We start from the raw sequence: 22,124 nt of genomic DNA on the forward strand, positions 1-22,124 counted from the left end.
GCAGCACTGCGTTACATGGTGGTGGCGAGTTTTCTAGGTATTGTTGGGTTGCCTTCTGAAAAAATAATGCTGGGTTCTGATTCCAACAAATACAAATTTTTCTTTCTGAATTGATTAGTGGTACTTTTTAGCTGGGTTAATGAACAGTGTTACAAAGCACTAGTAGGGAGCTTCTCAGCTAAGGACACATACAGCATACATTTCCCAGAGAAATTATATAAGAGCCAGGTCAGGACTCCAATTTTATAATCACTTTAAAGAATTTTCCATTTACAAGTCATACATTCTTGGTTGCCATTAGGTATTAACACTACCTATTCAACTTTCCCATTAGTGTAAATATCTGATATGTTAACTTAAAAAAAATAAAAGGGAAGCTAATTAGAATAAAGTGTATAAAATTGTTAGAGAGGATGGTTGTCAACAACATTTTTTTTGTGCTTTGCACAGCCTCATCTGCACATTAGCTGCATAGTCCAGAAAGCATGTATTACCTCTGACCAGAGTTTACAACATATAAAAAGGTTAAAGCTAAATAGAAATACATACTTTTAAGTAACTTGAAAAAAGTTTCATTTATTTCCCTGGCTAATAAAATTTTGTCTACCACAGCTCCTGTATTATTACAGCTTCACAAAGTCACAGAAATTAAATGCTTTCCCATACCTCATCAGTACAGAAGTGATTACAAAGCTTTTAGTACACTGCCCTTTGAGGAGCTAAAAAAAACATAATCCACAAATACATCCTTGCTGGTAGAAGACAAAAGCATGGGATTGTCAAGATAAAATCTTGCATTGCTGTGTACATCCTTTAACACAAAGAAGTTAATAATTTTCCATGGCTGAACCAATCAGACAAAATGTGTCCTTTAAATATTTGCCAAATGCGTGCAGAGATGCTGCTGAACCAGCACAGCATTGACAATACAGTATTGTCTAAAATCAAGGCTTTCTAATGCTTCCAGGAAAACCAGCACTTTCTGCAGTTTCAGAACTACAGTACTTTGCACCACACTAATTAAATACCAAGTGAGGGCACTTACTGCCTCCAAAGGCAGCATGTTTAAATTTCACTTGCCATATAAAGCACTTTAAAATAGCTGCTCTTAATATAAAGCTCAACACATAAGGAATGCTTAAAACGCAAGCTACTGCATCACACGTAACAAGAACAGTGTGAGTCCCCCAGGGTACAACTGTATTTGCACAGGCATTTACATAAATGCAGCTCTTCTCCTTGTAATGCTGCTACAGTCTTACAATCATGGAATGGTTTGAGCTAGGAGGGACCTTAAAGATCAACCAGTTCCAACACCCCTGCCACAGGCAGGGATGCCACCCATTAGATCAGGTCTTGAACATCTCCTGGGATGGGCCATCCACAAATCCTCTGGGCAGCCTGTTCCAGTGCCTCATCACCCTCACAGGAAAGAACTTTTTACCATTTAATCTAAATCTTAAATTTTTGAGTTTAAAACTGTTCCCCCTTGTGCTATCACTATTTCCTCAGGTAAAAAGTCTCCATCTTTTTCAAAGCTCTCTTTAAGTACTGAAAGGCTGCAATAAGGTCTCCTCACAGCCTCCTCTTCTCCAGACTGAACAATCCCAGCTCTCTCAATCTGGCTTCTTAGAAGAGTTGCTCAAGCCCTCTTATCTTCATGGCCTTTACGTGGACCTGCTCTAAACAGTTTCACGTTTGTTGTTGTGAAGAATCCAGACCAGGATGCACTGCTCCAGGTGGGGTCTAACAAGGACAGAACACAGGGGAGACTAACACCCCTGGCCTTGCCGGGTTTGATGCAGTCCAGAATACGGTTGGATTTCTGCACTTGCAGCATTGTTGACTTCTTACAGCTTTTGTTCACCAGCACCCCTAAGTCCTTCTCCGCAGGGCTGCTCTCAAAAAGTTCCTCTCCCAGTCTGTACTCATGTCTAGGACTGCCCTGATCCAGGTGCAGCACCTTGCATTGGACCTGTTGAACCTAATTAGGTTCTCACAGACCCACTCCTTCAGCTTGTCAGTGTCTTCATAGATGGCATCCCTTCCTTCTGTTGTTTCAGCTGCAGCACTCAGCTCTGTGCTGTCAATGATACTGCTGAAATAATAGGATTTTTTCTAATTAGAATAACTTTAGAAAGGCAGTCTACCCATGCTGCTGTTTGAAAACTACTGAATTCAGTATTCAGCCATAACTTCTTACAATTTTCAAATACTCTCCAGCCTAGAGAACTTATCAGGCTGGTGAAACAACTTTGTGCACCATCAGACCAAGGAAGGGAAAATGCAAACACTGTATGCCATGACACAACCTAATCTTCTGCCCATAATTTTCAAAGTATGCCTATCAAAGTGCCTACTTTGCAAGGTGCCTATCAAAGAGTGTTTAAGCACTATTAACCTCTATGAAATGGCAACACTTCACAGCACTTCCTAAAGATCTATACAGATCTTGCTTTTATAGGCAGGACAGAAGGAAAATAGAATGAAAACTGATAAGGATTTAGGGCAGGAGAATGCCAGGCTAAAAGGGATCGTAAAGGAAAAGTCAAGCTGAGGGTTGAACATAAAACATGCAGGAGTTTAAACATAAAACATCCACTACCACAAGCTGTTCTTCACAGTCTGCAGTGAAAGCCAAGATTTGTCCTTCTCTGTTCCCCTTCCACCAACATTAACTCTGAAAGCAAAGTATACACCTCCTCCCCCCCAAATGCTATTCTACTGAAACACATCACCTACTAGTACAGGTTTGTCATTAACTTCAGGGCATAAGTTCACAGCAGCTCTAAAAACTCCCAAGCTTGGTGTTGACCATATACCACCAGTTCTCCCTACCTCCCCAAATTATATGTTTTCCCTTAAAAATTTTCAGGACAACAATCCTAAGTATGGATATGGATATACAAACATATCTCGAATCACATGAAAAAATATAACTAAGTGGTCTATGTGACTTACTCTTGACCTGTTGTATACATGGTTTTGTCATTAGTTACATGACCACAAGTGTATTTTCCAAAGGAAATTCTCTGTTCCTGACTCAGCTTTATGCATGTCTCACTCTGGCGACCAGCTTTTTCATGTTCTGCAGGTTTTTGCAGCTGTCCTCCTTCATCTGCTGTAGCAGTTGGAATACAGGCCGTAAATGATTACAGTAATAGTTAATATCATACTCTGAAGAAACTAACTCCGTCATTGACTGTGTCTATATTAATTAAATCACTATTAAGTCAAATTTTTTTTGAGAGTGCAACCACCTGTCCATGTTTATTTCTCTAGACCTTCCCAGCCTGGTGTCTAATTCGAACCTAACAGCCTGGTGTAAAAAGTTTAATTAGTTTCAATCAAAATAAAGTGAAAACATTACATTTGATACCAGCAAAAATTCCTAAAGCACAGGTCCTGGGTACACTGGTTATCAGCTTTAATGAAAACAAACAACATCAGCAATCTGTACTTTAACCTTTTCTAGTATTCATTATTTGCAAAACACAACAGCATCAGAGACAGAGCAAATCTCACTGGATTTAAAAGACCAGTAACAGGTGTTATTTTGAACAGGAAAACCTGCCAGAACTTAAATATTAAGCAGCAAAAATGCTAACACAGAATATGCAATATATTAAAATTAGTTACAATTACAAGATCAGCAGTATGGTACCTACTTCTAATGCCAAGAGCAACATTTGCAAAGAGCAACAAATCCTACTTTGTTACCATTTCAATATAGAAAAAAATACATCTTAAGATAGAGCTATGAATATCTATGCAAACACAATACGGCAAGGACCAACCAGCATAACCACGAAAATGTACTTTTCCAATTCATCTCAACTTACTGAGGAGGCCAACAAAACAATCAGATGAACAGCTATATATAAAAAATGAAAACCAAATGCAAAGACTACTGAAAGGGTACATGAAAACTTAGTACTGATTATATCAACTAAAAACCTGAATAGAGAGTAAAGAGAATAATCATAAAACCAATTATCTGCTTATCAGATTCCATACAATAATAAGTAAAGCAATCCAAGTATCTGTTCAAAATAGGTCTCAGATACTTAGAACAATTTTGTTTGCTTTTACCAGTACCAGATGATTAAGCATCTAATCTCAACTCAAAATGAGTAATTCATACTTTTCATTCAAATTCACCTATTTCATACTTTTGGTTTCTACTTATACCTTTTTAAATCAATTTGCTGTCTCCTCCAAAGCCAAAGTTTTAGGTGCAGGAAAAAAACACTCTTACAAAACTTAAAAGGACCCTCTGGATGAACTGCAAGATGGTTTTGCAGACTCCATCATTCTTAAAAGGCAGGGAAGTCAAGGATCTTGATTTCTCATTTGTGATGCCTGAAGTTACACACCCAGAAAAATGAAGACCTACCAGTCAAGATTTCATCTAGAGACCTTTGAAATACAAAGCAGCAAATACAAGTAGTTGATCAAGAAGAACTGTCTCACTCAAATCAGTTCGGGATAGTAAAAGAACCTCAACTACTGCACAGTAATCAGTTTCTATCTTGGATCTAGTTAGACAAAGAAGATAATTCAACAACTACTTATTAAGATGAATGAAGGAAAGGAGCTCATGCCTGACACATCAATTCAGATACCTTCTATTACAACTTTTCCTAGCTTTAGTTATGTAGAATCGTGCTCTTTTTCCCTGCAAAGTAGTGACTTTACCCACAACTGAGTCTTACTTGACAAGATTCAGCAATTACTCTTATCTGCTGAGATCATGGGCGCTAATGATCCTAAATGGTCTGATGTTGACAGAGATAGATTTGGGGGCACCAAATTATTCATGACTCATAACGTTCCAAAGGAAAGACTTCATACTTCACCATCAGCCCTTATTATAAAGTGGCATTTTAAAATTAAAAATTTGAAAATGAGTGAATCAGTTTCAACTTATAGCAAAGTCTTGCTTTTGCCAAGCCTCCATACCATGGACCTGCTCCACTCCAAACAGTAAAACATAGTAGAGGGTGGTAAATGCCACGTATTGCCAGGGATACTTTAAAATCACCAAAGCTGTAGGATAAGGAGATCAGAATAACATTGCACAGCAAGCAGTTGTGAAAAACTTAACTGATATCTTCTCTGTTCCATGGGGTTTACTAAACCACAGTCAATTCCGGAAATGCAGTGCAACAACACACACATTACTGGCAGCAATCCTTGCTAACTTTTACTGGGAAAAGAAATGCCATCAGTATAAGCTTCTGAAAACTAGAAGCTCCTCTAAAACTAGAAAAAGAAATGAGAACAAGGAAAAATATTTTATATAAGAAAGCTTATCTATTTGTGTCACAAATTCTTACCTGAATTATAACAGATCAAACCCTGGTAGGGACTATTAATTTATCAGCCAATTAAGTTATTATATGTACAAAATAATGTTTAATTGCATAAAATTAATTCATCGGAGGAGAAAAATTCAATTTAGCCTTTTGAAATACTTTATCTGGTTACCTATTATTAAGTTTATCCTTTTCTTCCCAGGATTACTTCCATCATAGTAATTGCAGGAAAGCTAAAAGGTTCATCTTTCTGAGGAAGATTTACAAACTGAAAATTTATTTGAAGAATAGTGTTTAGTATTTTACTAAGTTACTGGTTTCTTTTTTTTCAAACTTAGCAGAATTGCTGGCTTTGTGCTACCTGAGTTTGTGATAACTGTCAGCTCTGCATAGACAGATTCCCTCAACCTCCCTTTCTTTTCCCTCCACTTCACCAATTTATGTGTCTACAAAATTTGTCAGTGATTCACATGTCAGCAAGTCTGTGTTTCTGCCTTTTTCTCTGAATGTTTCCTTGCATCCTAACCATCAGAAAAAAAAAAATCTTTGCTCTGAGGACACCAGGTGCCATCTGTTGCTGTACACACAATGATCACCTGCAATGATCTGCTAGGATTTAGCACTGCTTTATTCTTAGCTTCATTCTGTGCTGAACTAGGTGATGCAAATACACATGAACCTAGGCAAGGTTACATGGATTTTAGGGTGTAACAGTAATTACTGTGAGTCACTACCAGCAGCTTCTGCACTCTGCAGTATATGCCTCTCTCCAGACAAAGCCAAGCTCGCTCTGCTTTCACGGTGGAACATGCGGGGGATGCGCAGTCACTAGGAAAGGGTGCTGAGCTGAGCACATCACTGTGGCACTCAGCTGAATTTGCTCCCCCAGGTTTCGAGCCCTGGTAACCATGGTGGTAAAGCATCAGCTGGCTCAGAGCACAGAGAACCAGCTGGCCTCCCTGTTGCCAAGACCATGAACTCACAGTCAATAATCATAATCTCCTGCAGTCAGTGGTAAATGCTCGTGACATAACAGGATGGTAAATGAAGCATAATAAAAGCTATCAAACTGAGATAGATATAGCAATGCAGGGGACAGTAATCTCCCACCTGTGCACTTCAGCACATTTTGCTCTGTTATGATTTCCTACTCATTATTCACCAAGCAAACACAACAATGTCTCAAAGCCAGAACTGCATCCTCTGTTTTCACATCCATTTCATATGCATTAATCAAGACATGGATATCACAATTCTCGAGTGTACAAGTAACTGTTGCTGAAACAAATACTTAAAAACTCCTTTTAACTGAGACAGAAAGTAAGACTGAGAAAAGGACTGCACAGTCATTCCTACTTCAACACTAATGTTCCATTTTGATACCAGTGTCAGTCATCTAGTTAATTAAGTGTAGAATCCCATTCCTGGAAGGAAATTTACAGGATCTAAAAGACAGATTACAAGTCTTACTGTATCCTATACTGTATTCTATTCCTGGAACAAAATTGTTAATAACAATTTACTTTTGAAAGAAGTGCTTGCTCTCTAGGAAACGAATCTACATCAGTGGCAATATTAGAGCAAATTATTCCAGTTCACAGATACCATCTCTAAAGAAAACAACTTTTTACCAACTACAAAACAGTTTGATTTTTAACCCTCCCTCTTCTTATTTTAGAGATGCTTCTTCTCTGTTTCTCAGCTTGTAGCTGTTGCTATATTGCATCCCTGGGTAATGGTTCCAGAAACAGACCGCCCTTCCTGGTGTGTGAACTCTTATAAAAAGTTGCTTTACTGACAAGTGTCCAAGTTTATCAATGACCAATACCTGTGACAATCTGACCTATGAAGAGTCCCAAACAAAATAACAATAACAAAGAGAAAACAGTCCAAGAAACAACCTCCCCCAAAATGGGCTGATATTTCCTGGCCTAGATACAGTTCAGTGGAAGAGCTACAAATTCCAGTACATGCCACGGGTGCCCTTTCCCGAGGTTTGCACCCTTGCTCATACTTGCATAGCACAAAGGCCCATACAAGTCCTTTCTCCTCCAGTGTGGCCACCATTTGTTTCCAGCATACCTTTGGTACCAGTAGAGAGACAGAATTTAGCCTGTGGTCTCTGAGCTGCTTCCACTGGCTCCGTTCATGCTGGCCGTGCTTGGCAAACAAGCACACAGACCTCACCATGTCTCATAACATGCCACAAACATCAGAGTTGAGTGAGACCTCAGTTTGGAAGAGGGGTAAAGAGCGTATTTAACCTACTACCTCCCCAAACTTCCACGTGCTTCTAAGTAGTCTGGAGTGCAACTCAAAACTAAGTTAATTTTTCTTGTAACAGGTGTTGGACTGCATCACTAATTTGATAAAAAGATTATTTAAAAAATATAAGCCCATAATTTTGCTAGCATTTGAGATCTTTTTCTCAAGACCATTAATATTCCTTTATCACTGTAGTTGCTTCTCCCTAAACTATTGATTTGGTAAAAGATTTGCAAGGAGCTGCTCTGGTGCCTTCATGAAAGTCATCCAGCTCTCAAACCTCCACAAAGCACTATTTCTTCATAGGTTGGCTGATAATTAAGTCATGTGTTTAAGGGAGAAACAAAAGCAGCTTTTCAAGAGCAAAAGTTAAAATTTACCTAAAATTAATAGGCTTTGTTTCCACAAGCCCGATATTAATAATCTAGAGAGCCTTTCACATTCATACACATTCCTGAAGATGCTCTTGCAACTATTGCTCCTGTTTTAAAGGTACTGCTTCGGTGCTGGACAGAATTACAAGCAGAGGGTGTCACCAGACACCAACACCAGAGGCCTTCATCAATTTCTGCACCACCACCACTTTGCTGATGTCCCAGGCCCCTTCAGCAGCCAGTTACACAAAGTCTCCTGTCACTCTAAGCCCAGCTGCTGGTGTTGTCCCCCTGCACAATCCTTCCTTCTCAACCCTGGGACCCTCTGCCATGCAGCTTTTTTTGGCCCCAGTCCCCAGTGGGATAGAACAAACTCCATCAGTTTAGAATTTCAGGCCTCAATTTGCTCCCTCAATGAAAGCCATTCAAAAGACAGCTGAGCATCTCATCAAACAAAATATCATTTCTTCAAGCTTCCAAATAATTCATAGGTGTTAAATTAATTTGCTTCTTTATCAGCTAATGTGAAAATACCAAGTAGATCATTACTTGAATCTGTTACACTTCCTGGATATTAAAAGAAAAGTTAATATATTTTCCCCTAAAATATATCATTTGCTTTTGTGTGTATATACCATGTATATTTTCGTGTATATACATCTACATATATTTACACATAAGATGTTAATGTTATATTTCTAATGTTTCTCTAGAAGAAGTACTTAAATATAACTTTAGCAAACATGGTAATCAACCCTCATGTCATTTTAAGACTTCACACTAGTAAATGTGCTTAATGAACTGCATTCACTATTGCTATATGAAGAAAACAAAATTAAAGCTAAACCTATCAAACATTGACTGTATGTTTCTACAGGAAATTTTGACTCTAATAACCTGGAACATGCCCTGCAGCATGAATCTTTTAGGTATTCAGATTATTCAAACCTTAGGCAAATAAAGACAGCATAAAATAATTACACTGAAAATTACAGTCCAAACTATAAAGTCACACAGGGCTACAGAGAGCAAAAGAGATTCTTTTTACAGTCCACATGTTTGAACAGATAAGAGAGCACGCAATTTTCAAACAATCCTTGCAAGAAGAACAGCAGTTTCCATTTCAAGTGACTGCCACATCCAGTCAAGTGTGCAACACCAAGAAAGGAAGTCAATTAGAAAATTAGAAACCTTAGAGAAAGACAGTAATTTGTAGCAAAAACTTGAACAATTTTTTTTTTTTAAATCCTATGACTGTGAATATCTGTAATATTCAAATTGAAATGCTCTCAGTGAAACCCTCCACAGCCTCTCACTACAAAACTTTTTGGGAAAAAACTAAAAACTCAGTAATATTCTTTTTATCAATATACCAATTATCTTTTTCAAATTGCAAGTTTTGTATTACTATACTGCTAAGCTCTTGAAAGCATACTGGTGTATCAGTGTAAAAGAACATGATCTAAGAGTGCAGATAAACAGAAAGTAAAAATAAACTTCCCCTAATAAAAATAGGTTAAAACAAAAGGTTTAAAGAAAAAAGTTAACTGCTTATTTAGATAATGATCTTAGAAGACAAAACATTAATAAGCAACAGATTTTATAAGAAAGCAAGAATAATTTTCAGCAACTCTTCATGTTCGCATGTTTTTCATTCTTTTCATTTTGCTCTTAGACCATCAGCTTCATACTTTGCCTGCTATCACTTCACTCACAAACCTCCCATTTACAAGCCAAACTCTGGTGTCCTTTCCGTGGAACACTAAAATAGGCTTCAAAATCAGTTATGTATCAATTTCCAAAAGGATTCTAAAACGACTGCCACTAGCAACCACCTAGATCACTGTTAGAGTGATACTGATGGATTACTGCATGCTGCATTTCTCCCATACGCTCCACCCCAAAGTGGGAATACTGGGTGCAACCTTCTTTTTGGAACCACATGTTGTGTTTTCTGAAGCCTACTTTATCATACAAGCAAACAAAAATGACAACCAGATGAAATAACATTTTTCTTCAGACAATTAAACTGTTCACATAGAAGGCATGGCAACAGATTCAGGAAGTCACATATTTTTAGAGCAGTGCTTATGGCAACCCCTCCCATTGCTCCAATGCAACAGATCCTCCGAAAAAGGCAGTGGTCTTTGTCCAAGGAAGATGTTTATTTACTAGTTTGGTTTCATTCATGGTTAAAGATGGGGTCATCCCACAGACCGAAAAAGAAAACCATCTTAAATTACTATTTGACACACATGCTGTGTAAATCTAACCTTATGAGGAACCATAAATCCACCAGAATCAAAAAGAAGGCTTTTGGGCTTCTCTAACTCTTATATAACATAAGAAGGTGTGACATCAGAGACCCCTGGGGATAATTCACTTTCCTGTTTTTGACCAAACACATATAAAAAGCTTTTTGTCCTTGACAATCACATTTATTTCCTTAATACGTGCATTACATATGTATTTTCCAAAATGCCACATTCATGAATATAAAGGAAAAAAGAGTTCAACCTCCACATAGGATTGTATAGAGCTTTTTTGGTTAATCTTCCTTTAAAATGTCATTTAAAATTGAGACTAAAAGAAGCACGGTTTTAAGAAAGACTTCACCAGTTTTGGGGGCATGAAAATACATCAGAAAAGTATGGATGGAACCATACAACTGACAGGAATTTAAGAGCACTAAGTGCTCTCTCACCATGTGACAAAGATGAGTGTGTTACATCCATTACCGATATCACCTCAAAAACTGCAAAGGACGTCTGAAGCTTTCAAAGTGAAATGCAAAAGAATGACAGATAAACCCACAAACAGCTCCAAAAACCTAGCAGGGAACAGAGTACAACTACAGAAACCTTGTACTCTGCTAAATGAACAAATATTACAATGGCATTCCCCTTTTCTGTATGGGAATGTACACAAAAAAACGAGGCAAAAGCCAGACTGGTAGTACATAAACTATTATTCTACATCTAAAATACTTCAAGTACTAATAATGATGAATAAAACAATGTAGAAAGGGACAACAACCATGTGCAAAAACATGCAGTTACTCAGCAGAAATCTGCATCCTGCATGATTGCAACATTTATGGTTTAGAAAACAATAAAGGTAGATATAAATATTTCAGTTGATTAATTTCTTGTGAGTGCTGTGCTATGAGTGGGTGTTCAGGCTGGATTTCACAGGACTTAGAAGAAGAACTCTTCATCTGCAGAAAACCAAGAAAGGTTACTTGGAAAATCTCTCAGCAGTGACGAACAGGTAGATGAGACCCTTTGATTTGATGATGTGGGTGTGGTATGTTCTACAGTCCTACCATAGACTATATGGTCAAAGCAACTGAGAGCATCCAAGTAGACAGCACTTCTGTTTTAAAGATAGCAACACCAGTCACTCACTGGGGCAGAGAGTTATCTCCAGCAACTGCAACAGGAACATAATACATACTTGGCCACCTGCATCAACTCTTCAGGAGTGAATGTGAAAGTGTGTGCACACCTCATTGCGTGAAGCAACCTACACCAAACTGCAACACCAGGGAGAAGCAAATCAGCAATTCAAGTCATGAATCCAGACAGTCAAGCTGGCAAATCAGGATACAAACTGAGAAGAGCAAGCAAGGTGGCAACAACATCTAAAAACACACTTTGCAATTTAAATAAGAATCAGTCTATTACAAGCACACATATGCCAGCAGTACTGGCACTTCATCCATATATTGTTAAACCTAAGAATAAAGTTTAGGTAGATGATTGGATACTTCCAGTTACCTCAAAGCATAAGTAAACTTGTGTGTGTTTGACTTGCCCACCTGTCCATGCAGGTCTTCTATCAACTGCCTTTCTAGCCTAAGACCCAAATTACTCCTTAAAAGATTTAATCACTTTTCTGTAAGTTGGGCTACAACAACTCACAGGTACGACAAAAATAAGCCTCCAGCCAAACATTCCAAATACAGTCCAGCATGTCCATTTGAGATTTTTTTCATTACAATCTAAGGAAGTATGATAAAAAAATCTTCTTGCCTCATGTGATTTTTTTTTTCTCCAGTCATGGTCAGTAAAAGGAAATATCTACATCTGTTCCTAGTTCACATCCATGAAAAACATTTTATAAAATGAAAACAGATTTGAAATAATTTAAATTCCAACACTAAACCTTCAAAAGTAAATTACCTACAGAAAGTACATGTGTGGGTGTATTCCTGTTTCACTGCATCAACAGCCTTAATCAGGCTTGCATACTATTTCTGATTATGGTTCATTATATAAAATCACGTTGATAACACTTCAGCAAGAACATTCCTTAACCCTTTCTGAAAAAAGGAAATATCATTCTTGCACCAGTTTTCACCCTTGCTGTCTGTGTTTGGGGATGACTTTCTCCAGGCCATGACAGCCAACTGTAAACCACAGGAATCTCCATCAGTGAAAAGGCTGCGGCTCCTCCCTGTGCTGAGTCTGGTGACTCCTGCAGGCGACTCTGCAGCTCCACTTGCCCCTGCAACCCCCAGGTCCTTGCTGATCCTCCCCAAAAAGCAGACTTTGAAGGCTAATGCACCTCCCTGCTCATGTGAAGCCAAAATTATTCCAATTGCAGCAACTGGAGCCACATATCTCCTGCTCACTAACTGAAGGCCCTGCTCAGAGTTCCGAGGAGTAGTTAGGAATACAAACAACTACTTTGAAGCCCAATGTGCCTTTTTTGATTTGCAGGGCTGCATTTTCCTAAGCACTACAGTTTCTTTTTTTGTTTTGTGTCTATTCCTCTATTACTCCAAAATGGGAATTTTATCAATACACTGTACTTTCTGTTAGCCAGATCAATATCTGAAAACTACTTGAAAGTATCAGCAATTGTGAAGCATAACTTATAATTTCCCAGTAGGATTTCTGACCAGAAAAGGATCATAACTGTGCTCCACAATCTGCTTGTAAATTTCAAGATAAATTGGGTCTTGATTTCATCCTGTAAAGACTAGATGATTTTGAACATTGAGAAACTTTGCTCAGTGATACCATCACTATGAAAAGCAATTGATCTTTCTATATGCAACATGGATTTTTTTTCTAGGAAAAGCTTTCAGGAAAATGGTTGTTTTTTATGACAATTTCAGTGGCTGATTCAGTGAACAGTCTGATGCTAGCACTACTCAGTTTTCATCATAATGCAAAACTTTATACTCTCACTAAAGAAATCCTCTTCAGTAATTACATGAGTTTAAGTCTCTAGGATTTTACAGGAAGATGCAAATATAATTAAGCTGTTTTATGTGCACAAACGTGTTTGGAGGAGGGTTGTGGGGAAAGAAAAAAAAAAAGAAAAAAATTTTGAAAAAAATGACCCCATCAGCTCAATTTGCATTGGAACCCTCAGGAAATGAACTCTATTCTTCAAGCCTACCATGAGCACAGCAATGGGATTAGAGCAGAGAGAGATCTATTTGGAGCTGGTTGCACACACACACAAAATGTTACAACCTAAAACCACTGTATGGCTAAATCCACAGATACCTATTTTTTTCACCACTTTGTACTTCATGCCAATCATACAGTCATCATTTACCAAATTCAGTGAGTCAGTTTCTGAAGTAGTGAGACATGGCTCAAAATAAGATCGCAGTTTTAAAACTGCCTGCTAAGCATGGAATCTGAAGATCACAGAAGTGCTTCAAAATACTAACTTTTATAATGAAAATATTTCGTTTCCTTCCAAGTAAAGTACTTAGGTCAGTTTCTGCCCCCCTATACTTTAACACACTTGCCAGAATTTCCACTGAGGATGAGCACTCATTCTAGTTGAAAATCTCTCTAAAATGAAACATAAAACTTCTGACAGCCTTGAGTGGTTCAGTTCAAAAGAGGGAGTAAAAGTTTGAGGTGAATCTTTTATTCATATTAGGAAAAAAAATACCAGTACTGGAATAAATTCTACCATGAAACAAAATAGATTTCTAAAGCTTTACTCTGCTTTTGAAGTTCTGAAGGGGGGGGGGGGGGGGGAGGTGGCACAGGACTTGCATGCTATAAAGTCATGGTGTGGCCACTGAAACATTACAGTTCTCTTACCACAGAAACAGAGAATTTCTATAAAGCAACTAACAAAAATGCATGATTAGTTATCAATCATAACCATGACTTATGGATGCCAAAACCTATCTAAAAAAAAGTGGTGGGGTAAGTCCATATACAAAAAATCTCATCAGGGGTTTCAAGTGCAAATAGTTCAACATGAAGTTAGGGAAGTTCCTCAGTCAGACTTCTAGAAACTAGGAAAACATAGCTGAGATATGCAACTATTTATTTACCCCTACCTTTCTCTTCCATACAGATACAGCACTTGCCTGATTCAGAACTACTCTTGGCTATGCTCTTACATAAGATGAAATCACCAAGTTTTATTAGTAAAAGAAATTAGCTTCAGGGAATAATGTTTTTGTATTGCCAACTCAGATGAAAAGCAGGAACCTTTCAGGAGCCTTGAAGAATGGGAACGTGCACTGGTCCAAAATTTCAGTTAAAAACTTGGTAACTACTTCTGTATTGCAAATCTGTCTCCCAAAATCCACATGCTACTCTACTGCAATGGCTTTTTAAAAGCATCATTAGGTTAGAACAGCCCATAAACTAAAACAAACAAAGAAACAGGCAAGGAACATAACAGAAAATGTTTGGGGAGTGTTAGTATAGCCTAATGCAGCTCCTGGAAACTAAATTACTTTCAGAAGTAGGTTGACTTCAAAATACTCATTTAAGACCTATGGCTTAGACATCAGCTATTCACAAGGCTGTCTGTCAAATTACAAAAAATAAGCAGTTTCTTGTTTTGCCAATTTGCAAGTATATGCAATCAGAGCATGAGGACTACCATTTAACAGATTATTTTAAAAACTACCTTGAGGACTTTTCCTATGACAACAATTGCTCTATCAAAAAACTCTTTCCTTGAAAAGCCCTGTCCTTACTCTACTGAAACTAAAATATGAGCATTTAAGTCAAGTCTTCTCTGAATTGCCCCGCAAAGCAGACTTTGGGTCTGTCCTTACTGATTATAGATCAAGTCTACAACACCACACTCTCTAAACTACCATTAGTTAGCTGGAGTGGCATTCTTCACCCACAGCTCACAGACAGAAAACCTTTTGACAAAGCTATGGGAGATAATAGGATGATGTAAACCAAAAAGAGAAGCGTGGAAAGGCACAAGATTATTTTAGCAGTCAGAGAATCTGAATAAGAAGAAAATAAATATTGAAGGAAAAGGATATGCCTGAAAAGACAAGAAACCTAATACCTTCTTTTCCTTAATGTTATTTATCCATTCATTTATTGTAGCCAATAATGAAACTACTACAAGCCTTCTTTCTAAAACAGAAGAGAAAGCTTTGAATTCAAGGTGAAAAGTACATTAAATACCATCAACAGGACCTACCTTAAATTTAAAAATCTGCATACACTAGGAGACATTACAGAGCTGTGCACTGCTAGTATGCAACACTACTGTATAACTGATCATGAAGAAAACAAAAAAAAAAAAAAACAAACTTGCGAATCTAACATATTCTAAATTAACTTTGCAGAGAGGCCACCAGGAACAGACCGGTATCGCCATTTTCCAAACCACATTGCTTGAGAATCAGTATCTTAACTTCCCACTCACACAAAGTCATTGCATCAACTCCCACTAACTCTATCCTACTTAACTTCAAGCAGAAAAGTCATCAGTTCAAAGTATGCCAAGAGAAAATATTTTAGTTGTGAGTATATGTGGAATGAGAGCAAAATAAGAAAGTGAGAGAAAAAAGCAGAATGTAAGGCTTCATGCAAAGAAACTGGGATGATGTTGCATTAGTGCTAATACATATGAAAACTAAATCAGTGGTTCTCCTTCCACTGCTCCTGCAAATCATCACTTACAGATTAAAGCATCTGGGAATCATGGAATAACATCCTTTTAAATACATGTAATAATCTCAGTTATATGATGCTGAAATTCTCAAGTTCATTACACTTCATGGACTGATTATGATGATTATTGCTGCTGTGAGAATTAGGTTTTAGCAATGCTGATTACATCTGAAATCTTTGTGAAAACCATTCACCTTCCCATACAGATGAAGAAAAAAAATTTGAGGAACAGAAGAGAGTTTTAATTCTTTAGTTCTTACTTAGCACTGTGGTTTCATCTAAATTACATACCCGAAGTAAAGTAATGCAGTCCTAAATTACTAAAGCATTTGAAGAAAGGAATAAATTATAAAACAAATGTTTATGTTAAAGTACAGTGTCCTGGTTTTGGCTGGGTTAATTTTCTTCATAGAGGCTGGTATGGGGATGTGTTTTGGATTGGTGCTGAACACAGGGTTAATGATGTAGACATGTTTTTGTTATTGCTGAGCAGGGCTTACAGAGCCAAGACCTTGTTTGGTTTTGGTACAGCCACACTGGCGAGGAACTTGGGGGTGCCTGGGAGGTTGGGAGGGGACACAGCATAAGGGCAGGTGACCCCAGCTGACCAAAGGGACATTCCAAACCATGTGACATCATGCTCAGTATGTAAAACTGGGGGAAGAAGAAGGGGGTGCATTTGGAGTGATGGTGTTTGTCTTCCCAAGTCACTGCTGCATGTGATGGGGCCCCATCCCTCCTGGAGATGGCTGAACACCTGCCTGCCCTTGGGAAGCACTCAGTTAATTCCCTGTTATGCTCTGCTTGTGTGAACAGCTTCTGCTTTCTTCCCTATTAAACTGTCATCTCAGTCCAGAGGTTTTCTAGCTTTTACCCTTCCAATTCTCTCCCCAAACCTGATGATGGGGGAGTGAGCTAGTGGCCGCATGGGGATTGGCTGCTAGCTGGGGTTAAACCACAACAGTTTCATTTATTTCCATTGTATGAACACTATTTTTATTTTGATACACTTCCAGCTGCAGTACATTAACCCAGAGCCCTAGTGACATACCAGCAGAACCCAACTCACATCAGGAGTAACACATTCCTCCCTGCCTGACATCGCCTCAAACAGGAAGTCAGAGTTCCCTTCAGGTGAGTCCACAGAAGGAAACAAAAGCATCGAGAACACAGACCTAAAATTGAACTTCACAAAGACAGAAGGCAATGGTCAGCGCAGAGATTAAGTAAAACTTGGAGAAACAAACTATGATGAGAACTACTTGTGAAGGTAGTCCAAGTACACCCAGGAACATTAGCTTCCAGTTTTAAAAACCACAACGAAAAGTTCATAAATAAAAAACTAGTTAAAATACTGCTAAAAAAATTTAACTGAATTATGTATCAGCACAACAGCTACTATACTTAAAATACTGTAAAAACACACCTTTATCATCACCGATAATAGAGGAACTTCTATACAGATAGGCCAAAAATATTAAACCTGCATTTCTGGAAAATGACTCAGCAGGTAACAAATTACTGTACTGTTTTTGACTTGCAGGTAATATGTAGTGCTGTAGCAATCTGGTGAGCAGTCTGAACAGATGCTGACTGATAATGAGAAGACATGGCAGCAGAAAAGTGCTCTGTTTCTAGGGTATTGATCCTTACAAATATGGCTTTAACTCAACAACCTAACTGCCAGCAGAGAGGCTGTATTAGCACATAATTCCTGTGTCTAATGATCAATAGTTAATCAGCAGAGGAGAAAATGAGCAGAGAGAACCCATTGGTGCATACAGAGAATTACCAGATACCTTGAAATACTTGTGCAAAATTAAACATGTTGGTAATGGGAAGACAACGACCCTATATTAAGAAACAGCACTTTCATACATGAACTGGCAACATAAGTAATTTATTATCCAAATCACTATTCAAAGCAGAACATAAGTAAGCAGACAGTACTGCACTACTATATTTTGCAGTTAAAGTAATTCCTCATATAGTGAATACTTAAAAATTACTCTTCTGCATTCTTAGTTGTTTTGGAAATTTTTAAAGTCTTTTGCAAATACTTCCATGGTGTCAGGTAAAAGTTGGTAACTGCCAAGCTGAGGGACTCAAGAATGCAGAGTTTCTACAAGTGCCTTTAAAAGCCTTGATTTGGGTAAGAAAAAATACAAAGATTCTCTGTTCCTTCTGGATATACTCAGACCTTAATTATGACTTAGTGATCCTTTTAATCAAACTTGTTTGTCACACACTGCCAACAACTCAATGTCTTCTTTTGAGAGCAGATCATAATGTCCAGTATCTAACCAACGTGTTAAGAGTTACAAATCAAACTTCAGGCTTATAAGCACCTGGCTTAAAAAAAAATTGTTTTCAACCAGTACTCACTCTACTATTGTGACAAAAAACCCTTATCAGTAGAAAACATTAATATCATTAATCCTCTTGTTAGACCTAGAAAATGAATGCAGGGATAGGATGAATCTCAGATTTTAAGTGGGTTTTTTTTGGCTAATGTAACAAATACGACTTTTAAGTCAAATAATTTCTTTGTAACCACTTTGTACACAACCAAACCAACCAGTACACCAGGCTGTCCCACAGAAGATGTGCAATAGCGAGGTATTAAATTCTTTAAGCAAATGGAAAAAAAAGTTCATCACTAAGGAGCTCCCATTATCAACAAGCTACAGTTTTGCCCAGAGAACACATTACTGCGGTATGCAGTATGGTATGCACTGCCTCTCTGATGAAGTCACTAGTCAGAATAAAAATAGACATCTTAGCAGTATGGATCTCCCTTCAAGATAGGGGTCCATTCTGGATCTTTTTACTTTACATACATAGGAAGAAAGTAAGGCACTGTCAGTCAGTAATGAAAGACTGACAAAAATCTACTGTGAAACAATCCTCAAGTTCATCTTCCATTTAACAAAAAAACATGCAGGTGTATCAAATGTAATTACATACATTTATTTCCAACTGTCTTCCCATTACCTCAAAAACTCATTGTTATTTCCTTTTTCTCCAAAATCAAGGGCCAAAGTTGATTTCTATATCCTTGATGTACACAAGCGTGCATACATTAATAATCAAGAATACTAGGGGGTCTCCTGTGAACTGGAGACAGAAACTTAGTCAACGGCTCTATTAACCTGCACAGCAAGTGGGTTTCCCTTCCACGCTCCTTCCTAAGGAAGCATGCAGGAATGTATCAAAAATTTTCACAACAGATAACAAAATGACTCTGACTCACCAAGTAAGAAATTGAAAATAAAAATATGAGAACCAAGGATTTAAAAGATGGAGTAGTGAGCTGCAAATGTAGCCTCTTCCTCTATTACTTCCAAATTATGAGATGAATTTTTTTATTCTACTATGTAAGGTGCTAGAATGCATAAGAATTGGGGCATTAATCATGGTATATATCATGCCACCGTCATTTTTAGGTTCAGTTTTTGGTATTCCTGTACTACATTTTCATCACAAGTTCCATCTACTTTGTCAATGGCAGGAGATAAGAGTCATCAAAAGACAGTAGTATTTCAACTAGTTATGGCTTTGTCAATGAAGAACTTGCAGCAAGAAGGAAAAATCCAACAAACTGGAGAACAGCATAAAACAAACTTTTCTCTGCCTTTTGCAGAAGGTTATTCTTTGGCCTGGTGTAGTAAGGGAGAGAGAATTTGCTAGAGATTCAGGAGACTGAAGCACAAGTCCTCTGCACCATTACAAATCCTACTGAGCACATTCATATGTGAAATCCCAGTAATGCACAGAACTTGTGCTGGCCATCCTGTTAATGTTGAAGATTACAATACAGCAACAGCTTTTATGTGATACCCCATAGCTCTGACAACCAGAGAGAAACAAATAAATAGAATGCATTGAAATTGCCTACACTTTCAAATTTTTCGAAACAAAATGATGTTCCTTACAGACTGAGAACTTATAGTTTCATAATTTGCATGGTACTGGAGCTGGCTCTTCAGAACAATTATTTAACCAATGCCGTTGTGCTTTAACAACTGCTTCTCATCTACAGAAGTTAAGGCAGTTATGAGCTGGAGGAGAGCATTAATCCTAATTAGCTTTGATCCCATCACCAGAAAGACCTGGATCATCACTCTGCTGAAGATTTCTCAACTCAGTGCTTAGGAGATCCCCTGCTGGGAATTCTTTTGAATTCTTGTGCTACCATGAGCTTCCTGAATATCCACATCTGTGTAACACTCTTCTCAGAGAAGCCTGGGAAAAAAGGAATCAATAAACTTTTAGAAGTCTTCTGTCAAATAATTTGTCCTGATCACAGAACTCACAAAAGGAGGAGCAGTTTGGGTAAACTGCAGGATCAGGAACACGCCATATACGGAGCCTGTGTTCTACTTTGTACAGTCTTTTCCTCTCTTTTCCTAAATTCAGTGGGTTTTATGTTTGGGGTTTGAGGGTTTTTTTTAATTGCACTCCAACACAGAGAAAACAAAGGTAACTGAGGGGTTTCTATGAAACCACGCTGTAGGCTCCAACTTTCAAGGTAACTGTATGAATAAACTCCTGAAACACCACTCTCCCCAGTGGAACAAACTGGGCTAAAAAAGAAGAGAACAAAGGATGGAAAGAAACAAAAACCATCGCCTCCCGCCCTGCAGCCCTGACTCACATTACCAATGGTTGCTGAGGCCAACAGGCCCCATTTATTAGTAGAGTCCTGATGCTCTCCTCTCCCCAGTAGATGTATCTGTACATCCTTTCTGTACATGAAAGCCTAGAGCTGGAACCAAGGCTGCAGATGCACACTGCCTGGCAAAGCAAGTGGCAGCAGCACATGCAGCCACCCAAGGGCTAGATTTGAGCCAGCTGGTTCTCAGTGAATGTCTAGACTAACTCCTCACTAAAGCACGAATTCCACAATTTACTCCATACCAAGAACTTGACATCTCTCATCGATGTGAAATCAGCAGCCATTTAATATCCAAAATGTTGGGTGGATATTTTTTTTTCCCCTTTTGGAGTGAGGGAGGAGGAGTAAAAAAGAGGGATTGATGGATGGGCAAATCTAGTCACAAAAGCCTCACTTCCTTAGCAAACAGACTAAATGCAGTTCCCCTGCAAGAGATCCCCTTGAAAAATAAACCAATAGACTAGGGTAAAGATTTACATAGTGAAAATTCTTGTATGTTGACAAAGAACAGAAACTTCAGAAGAAGTACTTGTCAAAAGACCCAGTCTAACAGTGAACAAGGTAGGCCAGGAAATCGTGGCATGACAGGGCTGCTTTTCACATGTCTTTAAACGTGAAGCCAGTAGCTGCTAATTGGTAAGAATGGAGGAGATCCCACCCAACACCTGCTACAGCAATTCGGTTTAATAGCAGTCCTTCAAGTAGCTTTGACAATTACTCCCACACTCCCCTGTGAGAGACTAATGGTTTGCTAAAAATAAAACAAGAGAGATTAGCATCTACCCAGCCGCTATTCCACAGAAGGCGATCTTCAACAACCTTGTGGTGAGCTGATGTCCAGACTTCAAAGGTTTTCATCCTGCATCCAGAGACTGGGGTGCCTGGCTAAAATGGCAGGATGCAATATCACTTTTTGTTCATTTTATTCTTTTCTACAGCCTGCATCTTAGCACACAGTAATAATGTTCTTACTTATGCAGAAGGGAATAATCAGTACCAACCTCTATTTGTGCACAGCAGCTGCTAAAAGCTGAAGTTGCCAAGAAACCTAAGATGACAAAGCAAAACACAGCTCTCCTCCCCTCCCCCAGCTGTACCAGCAATTAGTGACATTTTCACTAGTATGTGAATCTTTAGCAAGGAGACCAAGACTTACCAAGTCACAATGGCAGGCAAGGATGAGAAAAAGAACAAAAAATACCTTTTACATTTTTTCTGGATACATAATATGGTTGTCAAAACCATCAATCAATAGCTTGTATGTAGGATGCAAGTAACAAAAACCATATCAGTCTTCCAAAAGAATTGCTCTTATCTGTTTTAAAATACAGGAACTATCAGACCACAAAAGCAGCCAATATGAAAAAGAAAGCGTTTTTTAAAACTACATACTTATTTAGTTCTGTAAGAAAATGCCTGACTCCATGACAAAAAAATATACAGATTAAGTTTTGCCTTACATTAAATACTAAGAAAATAATCTAAATCTACAGTGGGAAAAATTTAATCTTTTGTCAGACACAGAAGGGAAAAAAAGGGCTTCAAGGGCTCCATGCAATGAATAAGATAGTGT

At 38.1% G+C, this 22,124-nt stretch overlaps 1 protein-coding gene across 6 annotated transcripts in view; it reads right to left on the reverse strand.

Annotated features, from left to right (window-relative positions):
* Positions 1 to 22,124, reverse strand: part of SIPA1L1 (signal induced proliferation associated 1 like 1) — a 201,931-nt gene that overhangs the window by 70,593 nt on the left and 109,214 nt on the right. The gene's annotated exons all lie outside the window — the stretch shown is intronic.

Source organism: Molothrus ater, chromosome 6 (assembly GCF_012460135.2).
Source record: "Molothrus ater isolate BHLD 08-10-18 breed brown headed cowbird chromosome 6, BPBGC_Mater_1.1, whole genome shotgun sequence".
Taxonomy (NCBI): Eukaryota; Metazoa; Chordata; class Aves; order Passeriformes; family Icteridae; genus Molothrus; species Molothrus ater.